Source organism: Panicum hallii, chromosome 9, assembly GCF_002211085.1.
Source record: "Panicum hallii strain FIL2 chromosome 9, PHallii_v3.1, whole genome shotgun sequence".
Lineage (NCBI taxonomy): Eukaryota > Viridiplantae > Streptophyta > Magnoliopsida > Poales > Poaceae > Panicum > Panicum hallii.
Window position 1 is genome coordinate 34,704,892 of NC_038050.1, and position 10,926 is coordinate 34,715,817.

At 40.9% G+C, this 10,926-nt stretch overlaps 1 pseudogene; it reads right to left on the reverse strand.

The window, feature by feature from the left end:
• Positions 1-66: 66 nt before the first annotated feature.
• Positions 67-6,831, reverse strand: LOC112875061 (annotated as a pseudogene).
• Positions 6,832-10,926: the final 4,095 nt, after the last annotated feature.

The following is a 10,926-nucleotide window of genomic DNA, read 5'->3' on the forward strand; positions in this document are numbered from 1 at the left end:
GACGCAGCAATGCAAGGTGACACTGTACGCTACCCAACATCGACCAACAGCAGTCGTCGTCATCGATCAGTGGGTGAAGGTGTAGAAGACGGTGCCGACGTAGACGGCAAGAGCGGTGGTGACGAGCCCCACGAGCCCCGCGGCGGCCTTGGCGGCGGCGCGGTTGCTGGCGCAGCCCAGCGTGCCGAGCTGGATCTGCACGACCATCACCACGCCATCAGGAACACGCACCCGACCACGGACCCCACGCGCGGAGGCCAGCATCCCGAGCCGGAGCACGCGGGCGTCGATGTGGGCACGTATCGTCGTGCGGGTCCTTGGAATTGATGAGGTTCAGCGCCAGCTTCAGGCCCTGCGCCACCAGGCTGGAGAAGAGGAAGGACAAGAAGGCCACCACCTCCAGCACCAGCAGGGACCGGGCCATCCCGGGCCCGGCGTCGCAGGACGGGTCGCCGGCGAGGCTCTGCAGCTGCCCCGGGGTCGCCAGGGAGCCCCACGAACACGGCCACCGTGAAGAGCGAGTTCACGTTCACCACGCCGTCCAGCGCCGTCACGTGCACGCTCGTAGTGTTCGCCGACAGCGCCGCCGGGAACTTCCACTCGTAACCGTGGTGGTGGTGGCCGCTGCCGCCATTGCCGTTGCTGTGCTCATCAGATCTGAGATAGAGACAACAAAATATTGAGTTCTTGATCCATGAGCTGCCGGACGGGAGAATGGGGAAGGGGAGCACAAGGTTTGGGGAAAAACTAGAAAACTTGGGGCGCGCTAGGTTGTGCTGCCTAGCGGAGCCACCTGGCAATGTATGTATATTATTTATACTAAGTTCTGCTTTACTACAGCGATAAAGTAACTTTTGCAACCTTCGTACTCATATTGTTTTTAAACTAAGTTGTAGAAAAGTCGGAAGTTGTGTTTGGCCACTTCTACCCCGCCGATCCGGTGCGGAGGAGGAGTAGGTCGATGGTGTCCTTAAGCAAAACTTCATTAGTTTATCATGATGATCAAGTTATTCGCTGCGCAATCGTTTCTTTTGGGATATCATGTTAAATCCCTTTTAATGCTAATTGTGAGCCCAAGGCTTGTAAATTGTTGTTGAATCTTTAATTTCAGATTTGAATGCTCCTATGTTGAACTTGTAATGTTTAATTGTCGAACCTTTGAAATGCTTAAAATAGCTTTTTGTGGTTCGTCGGCAATATATGCATGCTCTCGGATGAGTGTGTGTCATCTTAATGATAATGACCGGCGGTTCGCCTAAAATGGTATCAAATTGGACGGTTCTTACAACGGATATCAGAGCCGAGGTTCCATGAAGTGGACTTGAAATTTTCTTAGTGGGTTGAGAGCGAAATAAAAATTGAGTACTTGCACTAATATTTATTTCTTGCTAAAAGTTGAATCTAAGGATTAATTGCTAACCTTCTTCCTTTGTCTTAGAGCTATTTTCTCTCTATTGCTTCATTTGATTAATTAAATGTGCTTAACCCCTCTTGTCTTCACAAATAGATGGCTTTGATCGTGGTGACCCGCACTCCGGAGACGATTGGATTCCTGGTGCTCCTCAACGAGATGTTGAGGCGGACGCACTACACCTTCCGGCCTGAGTATGCGGTCTATGCTCATGGCTATGGAGTCGGCAGGGTCGACTACATCGCAACTCTTCACCTTGAAGCAAGGATGGTGGTTGGATTGGAGGCCTACGACTTCCAAGCAAGAGGTACCTCTCCGGAGATGGCCATCCAAGAGGTGGCACGGGACACTTGACTCCACTATGAGCACCGGGAGCTATGGGAGGATCCCTTCACTTACCTTCCGACGAAGGGACCCGAGGAGCCCTTTTGGACGTTACGTCTCACCACCGGTGGGGCCATTCACTTTGGAGAGGTGCATGGCGGAAACCACTTCCGACTATGAGTGGGCACATCGGAGCTTGCTTTGGGAGTTGGAGGAGACAAGAAGGCACCTTTACAATCTTCAAATTCGCGTGGAGCTATACACAAGGATGAGAAGGTGCTAAGGAAGTTGATGAGTTGCCCAATAGGAAGCGCCTCCTTCTCATCACTTTCCGCACATGGTGGGTGCATGGGCCGAGGCAAGGCAAACGTACAATCCCATTTCGATGGGGTTGCACATGCGCCGGTTCCATGTTAAGTCCACCGCTCGTGAGTCTCTTTTGGGGGCTCCGGAGCCTTTCGACCCTTGAGTTATCTACCGTTTTGTGAGAGGGAGAGTTGCCCATTATCTCTAAGTGCTAGTAGGAGGGTCGTAGCACTTCGGGTAATGTGGTTGTATCGGGGGAAGTAAGCGTTAAGATGTTAAAACGTGCCCATTGTGTGTTGGTTAACCTTGTTGAATGCTTGTGGGTTAATTTAAATCGGTCTCATTGTTATCGTTATGCTTGATGTTCCTAGTTGTAGTTTTATTTGTGCAAGTTAATCTTGTTTTATTTCTTGCATGCTTGCTGAATTTTTTCTTTATTGTGGCTTATTATTCTGTGAAAGAGGAGATGAAAGATTTGTTCTTGTTTGTTTTGTAATTAGAACAAACATAAACTAATTGGATAGAAAAGGAGCGGAAAAAGATTTAGACTCCCTTTCTTTCCAAGGTTTGTATTATGCAACACCTTGTTCTGACCATATTGCACTATGTATCATCATTTGATAAACCGAGAAATGCTTTTTTTCTCTAATTCAAGTAGAAATACAAATGGAAAAATTCGAAGGGTATTCAGAAAAATAGAAATCTCGTCAACAATACTTCGTCTACCCACTTCTCTTTTAGGAATATATTTATGCATTTGCCCATGATTATGGATTAAATGGTGCCGAGCCTGTGGAAATTTTTGGTTGTAATAACAAGAAATTTAGTTCACTACTTGCGACACGTTTAATTTTTCGAACCTAACCAAGATCGGTTGTTGGATCACAGCAATTATTTTTATTTAGAGTTTTATTCTCAGATTCTATCTGAGGGGTTTGCGATCATTGTAGAAATCCCACTTTCGCTAGGGCAACCATCTTGTTTGGAAGACAAATTTTTACATTTACATTATCTATCACATATCCTATCCATTTAGAAATCCTGGTTCAACTCCTTGAATACCGGATTCAAGATGTTCCATCTTTGCATTTATTGCGATTCTTTCTCAACTATTATTCGAATTGGAATAGTCTTATTACTTCAATGAAATCTTATTTTCTTTTTAAAAAAGAAAATAAAAGACTATTTCGATTCCTATATAACTCTTATGTATCAGAATATGAATTTTTCTTATTATTTCTTCGTAAACAATCTTCTTGCTTACGATTAACATCTTCTGGAACCTTTCTGGAACGAGTCCACTTTTCTGGGAAGATGGAACATTTTTGGGTAATTTCTGAAAACCATATGGTTCTTTATGGATCCTCTTATACATTATGTTCGATATCAAGGAAAGCCAATTCTTGCATCAAAAGGAACTCTTCTTTTGAAGAAGAAATGGAAATCTTACCTTGTCAATTTCTCGCAATATTTTTTATCTTTTTGGACTCAACCACAAAGGATTCGCCTAAACCAATTAACAAACTCTTGCTTCGATTTCTTGGGGTACCTTCCAAGTGTACCAATAAATACTTTGTTAGTAAGGAATCAAATGCTGGAGAATTCTTTTCTAATAGATACTCGAATGAAAAAATTCGATACCATAGTCCCTGCTACTTCCCTCGTTGGATCCTTATCAAAAGCTCAATTTCGTACTGGATTAGGGCATCCTATTAGTAAACCCATTTGGACCGATTTATCAGATTGGGATATTCTTAATCATTTTGGTCGGATATGTAGAAATCTTTTTCATTATCATAGTGGATATTCGAAAAAACGGATTTTGTATCGACTAAAATATATACTTCGACTTTCATGTGCTAGAACTTTAGCTCGTAAACATAAAAGTACGGTACGAACTTTTATGCAACGATTGGGTTTGGTATTTTTAGAAGAATTTTTTATGGAAGAAGAGCAAGTTTTTTGTTTGATGTTCACCAAAACAACTCGCTTTCCTTTCAATGTCACACAGTGAGCGTATTTGGTATTTGGATATTATCTGTATCAATGACCTGGTGAATCCTCTTACTCTTAATTAATTATTAGACAAAACTCGTAAACTAGAAAAGATCGATATCAAGATAAAACTTGCACATTTTCCATTCTGAAATGTTCCATAGTAGGTGAATCAATTTACTAATTAAATAAAAAAATTAGTGGTCTTCCTCTTCGCAATAGAAATTGGCTATTTCTACATAGGGAAAGTCGTGTGCAATGAAAAATGCAAGCACGATTTGGGGAGGGTTTTTTTATTGTAACAAGGAAGAATTATCTACTCCATCCGACTAGTTCCAGGTTCGAGTCTCGGGCAACCCATATGCAAAATAGAAAAGAGTAATCTGAGTTTTGAATTTTTACTCACTTCATTTCCAAAATTTTGGTAAATGGAGTTATATGGAAATCCAATCGTTGAGGCCGGTTTGGTTGACATTGGTATATAGGCTATGATGTACTGGAAAATACAATGTTTTTATTATTTGACCAACCATCAGGAGAAGCAAATACAAGGGATACACTAATTACTAAGACTGAGGAAGTCGCAATTAATGCAAAAACAGCTAATTGGGAAGCAATAGTCATATTTAAAATCCTCCAAACTACCTTCAAATAAAGTTGACTACATATTTCTATTTGATCCCTCACTTAATCAAAATTGTACGAAAATACAAGAAGTAGGAGGGGTTTAATCATGAATCCATTGATTCTTCTCTTTAAAACTTTTTCCTTACCGCTTTTATTTGGATATAGAGTTGAGGGGATTTAGCCTTTATTTCACAAACGGATATAGCGGTTTCTGTATCCGTGTATACAGTATACAGAGATATATCGAAAGTAGACTTGCATCTGAGATGTTTCTAGGAGCTAGTAGATCATTTCATATAGCTATGTTCTATTTGTAGGAATAAAATAGGGATTGGGCTGTGGAGAGATGGCTGAGTGGTTGATAGCCTCGGTCTTGAAAACCGGTATAGTTCTAGGAACTATCGAGGGTTCGAATCCCTCTCTCTCCTTTTGTTTATTGAATACATTTGTTTCTTTTTATGGTTTTTTTTTGTTCTGCCCCCTTATATCATTCTTTCATAAAAAAAGCATGAATGGCTCGGCTAGATGGAATAACCGAGCCAGAATAGAAAAAAAGTGGAACAGGTAGAAATAAAAAAATCTTAGTTAAGAGGGGTCATTTAAAGAACAGGTTCCAAATCACGATCAATTCCCTTTTCAAAGCCTGCTGCAGCAGCTCGGGCTCTTCCTGCATGCCACAAATGGCCCACAAAAAAGAAGAATCCTGGAACAAAATGGGAAGTCGCTAACCAACTTCTAGGAGAGACATAATTAACTGCATTGATCTCGGTAGCTACGCCACCCACGGAATTTAAAGAGCCTAAAGGAGCATGGGTCATATATTCTGCCGAACGTCGTTCTTGCCAAGGTTGGATGTCTTTTTTCAACCTACTCAAGTCCAAACTGTTAGGGCCCCTTAGAGGTTCTAACCACGGAGCACGAAGGTCCCAAAAACGCATAGTTTCCCCTCCAAAAATAACCTCTCCTGTTGGGGAACGCATTAGATATTTACCTAAACCTGTCGGTCCTTGGGCAGACCCTACATTAGCTCCAAGACGCTGGTCTCTAACTAGAAAAGTAAATGCTTGAGCTTGAGAAGCTTCTGGCCCAGTGGGTCCGTAAAACTCACTTGGATAAGTGGTATTATTGAACCAGACAAAACAACAAGCGATAAAACCAAAAACAGATAAAGCACCTAAACTATAAGACAAGTAAGCTTCGCCAGACCATACAAACGCACGGCGAGCCCATGCAAAGGGCTTGGTTAAGATATGCCAAATTCCGCCAAGTACACAAATGGAACCCAACCATACATGTCCCCCAATTATATCTTCTAAATCATCCACACTAACAATCCATCCTTCTCCCCCAAAAGGGGATTTTAGTAAATAACCAAATATAACACCGGGGCTAAGGGTCAAATTGGTAATTTTTCTTACATCCCCCCGGGGGCCCAGGTATCATATACGCCGCCAAAATAAAGAGCCTTGAGTACTAGAAGAAAAGCACCTAGACCTAACAAAATTAAGTGAATACCCAAAATTGTAGTCATTTTATTTCTATCTTTCCATACATAACCAAAGAATGGAAAAGATTCTTCAAGAGTCTCGGGTCCCAGAAGCACGTGATAAATGCCACCGAAGCCTAAGACTGCGGAGGAAATTAGGTGAAGTACTCCAGATACAAAGTAAGGAAAAGTATCTAGAACTTCTCCCCCCGGCCCTACTGCCCAACCCAGAGTAGCTAAGTGCGGAAGTAAAATCAACCCTTGTTCATACGGGCTTTTCTGGTACGAAATGGGCCACTTCAAATAGGTTCATTGCTCCGGCCCAGAATACGATTAATCCGGCATGGGCTACATGAGCTCCAAGTAGTTTACTGGACAAATTGATAAGTCTGGCATTCCCTGCCCACCAAGCAAAGCCGGTGGTTTCCTGGTCACGACCAGCTAAAATGAAAGTTCCATTAAAGAGCGTTTCCACGTGCTAGAACCTCCTCAGGGAATATAAGATTTTCATGAGGCTGATACTGAAGCTGCCATCCACGCATGAATACCCTCGTTTAAAAGAATAGTTTTGGTGTAGAAAGTCTCAAATTCAGGATCTTCCGCTGCACGGATTTCCTGGGAAATGAAGTCATAGGCACATAGGTTTAGAGCCAGGCCAACTACGCCAATAGCACTCATCCATAAACCGGTGACGGGTACAAATAGCATAAAGAAATGTAACCAACGTTTATTGGAAAAAGCAACACCAAAGATTTGGGACCAAAAGCGGTTAGCAGTGACCATTGAATAAGTTTCTTCAGCTTGAGTTGAGTTAAAAGCGCGGAAGGTATTTGCACCATCACCATCTTCGAATAGAGTGTTTTCTACGGTAGCCCCATGGATAGCGCATAGCAGAGCTGCGCCTAATACTCCGGCAACTCCCATCATATGAAATGGGTTCAACGTCCAATTATGAAATCCTTGGAAGAAAAGGATAAATCGAAATATAGCTGCTACGCCAAAACTCGGCGCAAAGAACCAACTAGATTGTCCCAGTGGATAAATAAGGAATACGGAAACAAAAACTGCGATTGGACCAGAGAATGAAATTGCATTATAAGGCCGCAATTGAACAGACCGAGCAAGTTCAAATTGACGTAACATGAAACCTATTAGTGCAAAAGCCCCATGGAGAGCGACAAAAGTCCACAGACCACCTAATTGACACCAACGAGTGAAATCTCCTTGTGCTTCCGGGCCCCATAGTAGCAACAAAGAGTGTGCTAAAATATTGGCAGGAGTGGAAACCGCCACGGTTAAGAAATTGCAACCTTCCAAATAGGAACTAGCCAATCCATGGGTATACCAAGAAGATACAAAAGTAGTCCCTGTAAAGCAACCCCCTAAAGCGAAATAAGCACAAGGAAAGAGCAATAGGCCGGACCATCCTACAAAAACGAAATGGTCACTTCGTAACCAGTCGTCCATAATATCAAATAGATCATTTTCTTCTTTAGTAACTCTACCAAGGGCTATAGTCATAGTGATCCTCCTATTCAATTACTTCAACCATTTTCGAGCACCTCATATTACTTCCAGGGCATACGATAGTTTGATTATCTGTGGACGATTTCTTTCTCGTTCAATGCCCTTTTTCAATGGTCTCGAAGATAGAAATTTTGCATTTTTATCTATGGGGTCACAACCAAGGTCGTGGTAAATCCACAAATTTCATTCAATTTATTTTTCTTTTCTTATACTATAGAAATAAAAAAAATAAACATTTGAATTCAGCATTATTCCATGATTCCTATTTCAAATCCTATCTTTTAAGGGAAAAATAACCCCTCTTTTCTCATTCGCTCTCTATTGCATGGGTGGAAGAACAAAAATAGGATTATGAAAAAAAGAAAGATATTGAAAAGATAAATTGACTTTTGAAACCCTTTTTATGTGTAACGGAAAAGAGTTGCGATTTCTTCTTATTCCTATAGAACGTCTAGTAACAAGAATATGAAATCGTAAATAGCAAAAAATTCTTGCCTTGCCCGATCTAAGTCTAAGGAAATACAAAAAACCCGCTTATACACCAATTTGATCCACATCGAATTTATATATCAGAATAGCGGATAGAGGCATTATTCAAGGGGTCAGGTCTACTTACTTTATCTTTCTTTCTAATTTTATTGTGGGTTTGATAAGAACCTTTTTTTGCTTTGTGGATAAATAATCGAAAAAAGAGTTTTTTTTATAACCTACTTGTTTTATTCTAACAAATCCTATATGGAACTGCCCGCTGAAGAGAAAATTTATGTGATTGTCTGTCATCTCAGCCCAGCCTATATCGAATTTAGGAAAGAAAAAACAAGAATTTTCTTCTTTTTTTATTAACATTAAGAAAAAAGAATGTAATTAAAATGGAATTGGCATTATAATTTTTATGCACTTTTGAAATGAAAGAAAAAGGAAGGATTTTTTGCAATCGTTATTTCTTGCCTCTGTCATATCACGAAAACCTTTCGATTTGGAACGGGGAGAGATGGCTGAGTGGACTAAAGCGGCGGATTGCTAATCTGTTGTACAATTTTTTTGTACCGAGGGTTCGAATCCCTCTCTTTCCTTCCCCTCGGATCATTTGGGACTTACGAATTGTAAGGAATTCTGACCCCCGGATTTTCTCATAGATAAATGTATGAAATAAATCCAATTTGTAAGAAAAAATTCCCAAAATTTTTGGATTTTTACTCCTCACGCCCAGGATTACGTCCTGGGTCATTAGATAAGAATCCAAAGATAAAGAGGGAAACAAAGAATATCACTACTGTATAAACAAAAAGTTTGAGAGTAAGCATTACATAATCTCCAAGATTTTTTTGTTAAGGAACAGATTACCCATTTTTCCTTACCACATAGATCCACTAGGATGGGTTTTGTTTATTTTGACACCTAAAAATGCAAAAATCAATTCTTAAAAAAATTGCAAGAATTGCTTTATAATAAGCACTCTTATCAATATCAAAAATTAGTTTAGGTATTGTGTGGGTACCTAAAGGTACCTGTTCAACGCAGCCGCAGGGGATAGAAAGGCGGATCTAAATTTATTGCTGCAGCTATACATTCAATGTAGAAGAATTTTAATTTTAGAATCGAAGGTTCATAATATAAGACTTCTTGGCTCTTATCCATTTTTTTTTTGAATGAATACATTGGCAGACAGAGATAGTAAAGATTTCATCGAAAACTTACAGCGGCTTGCCAAACAAACGCTAATAGAAAAAAGAGTACAGCTATGACAGGCATAACATCCACAATTGGGTTAAGCTTCGGGTAATTTGGTGAAGAAAAAGCTAGTCGGACAAAGAACAGGATTAAAACAGATACAGGTTAAACTAAGTATATTAGGCATAACAAGCATTTTGTTCTTGTAGAGTAGATAATTGGATTTTGATTGAGTTATTTTTCTAAGGGAAAAAAGCAAAAGAAAGGGTGGATTCAATCCTTTTTTCTTCGGACTTTCCCAAACACAAAATACCTCCTTGTATTCGCATTCTCAAATGAGAATGGAAGAAATTTGACTTTCATATAATATCTTAATAGAATTCCATGTAATGATCAATGCATTTTTTGGATTCTATATTATCCGCTGTAAGGATCGATGGACCAAGAGGGGGGGTGAATTGGGCCTTTTTCAATTTCTAAAGCAAAGTAAAGCAACCTTAACCTATGCAATGCTAGTAAGGCACCAATTCACCAACCGGATAACTTAGCTACCTACACAAGCTAGGAGAGATAAAAAGAGAAGCAAAGCCTAGCAAGGTAGAGCAAAGATATGATCTCTAAGTCAAGCACATGAATAAATTGCATGAAAGAAAATGCTTGAATAAAGAGAGTGGACAAAAAACGATCGGATTTTTCCCGTGGTATCGATGTGTTGGCACACACCCCTAATCCACGTTGTGACACTCACAAAGAGTCTTATCACCTCCCAAGTCACCGAGACGAGGGCGCTCACTAAGAGTCTCCGTTCACCATCCCGGCGTGGTGGAGATCAAGCCACGTACAAACTTCTTCTCCGGGCTCCCACAATCCTTGGCAAGCTCCGCGAGAAACACCTCGATCACCAAGATCGCCTAGGTGATGCCAATCACCAAGAGTAACAAGCTAAGGCCTTCACTTGAGTAAGAACCGATCACCAAGAACGGATGCACACAAGCTTCTCTCTACTCAAGTCCTTAATCTTGCTTCTTGATTGATTGAATGAACAAGTATGTGAAATGATGAAGCTCAAGGTGGCTCTTGACTATAGTATGAGTGTTTCGATGTTGCCTGGTGTCAAGAGTAGCAAAATGATCCATTGGAGGGGTATATATAGGCAGCTCACACGAATAGAGCCGTTGGAGAAAAGCTGCCAGAAAACTGCGTAGCGCCGGTTAATCCGACGTACCTCCAATAGTCATCGTCGGTTTAACCGATGAATGTAAACTGCCCCTTCTGAAAACTAGCCGTTACAACTTGGGCAGATTAACCGACTTATCATTGGTTTAACCGGTGAGTATAGTTGTCCACTGATCAACTGAAAACCAAGTCTCTGGACAACTGCACCGACGTTAACTCAAACCTGTCGTCGGTTTAACCGGTGTATAGAGCTTGAAATACCCTGGAAAAACCAACTCTGGACTAATGCACCGACGTTAAATTCAAACACGTCGGTTTAACCGGTGTATTGACTTGTCCAGACTCTGGTGACTTCGTTTAACTGACGTATAGAAATTTGAGATCGTCGGTTAAACCGGTGTTA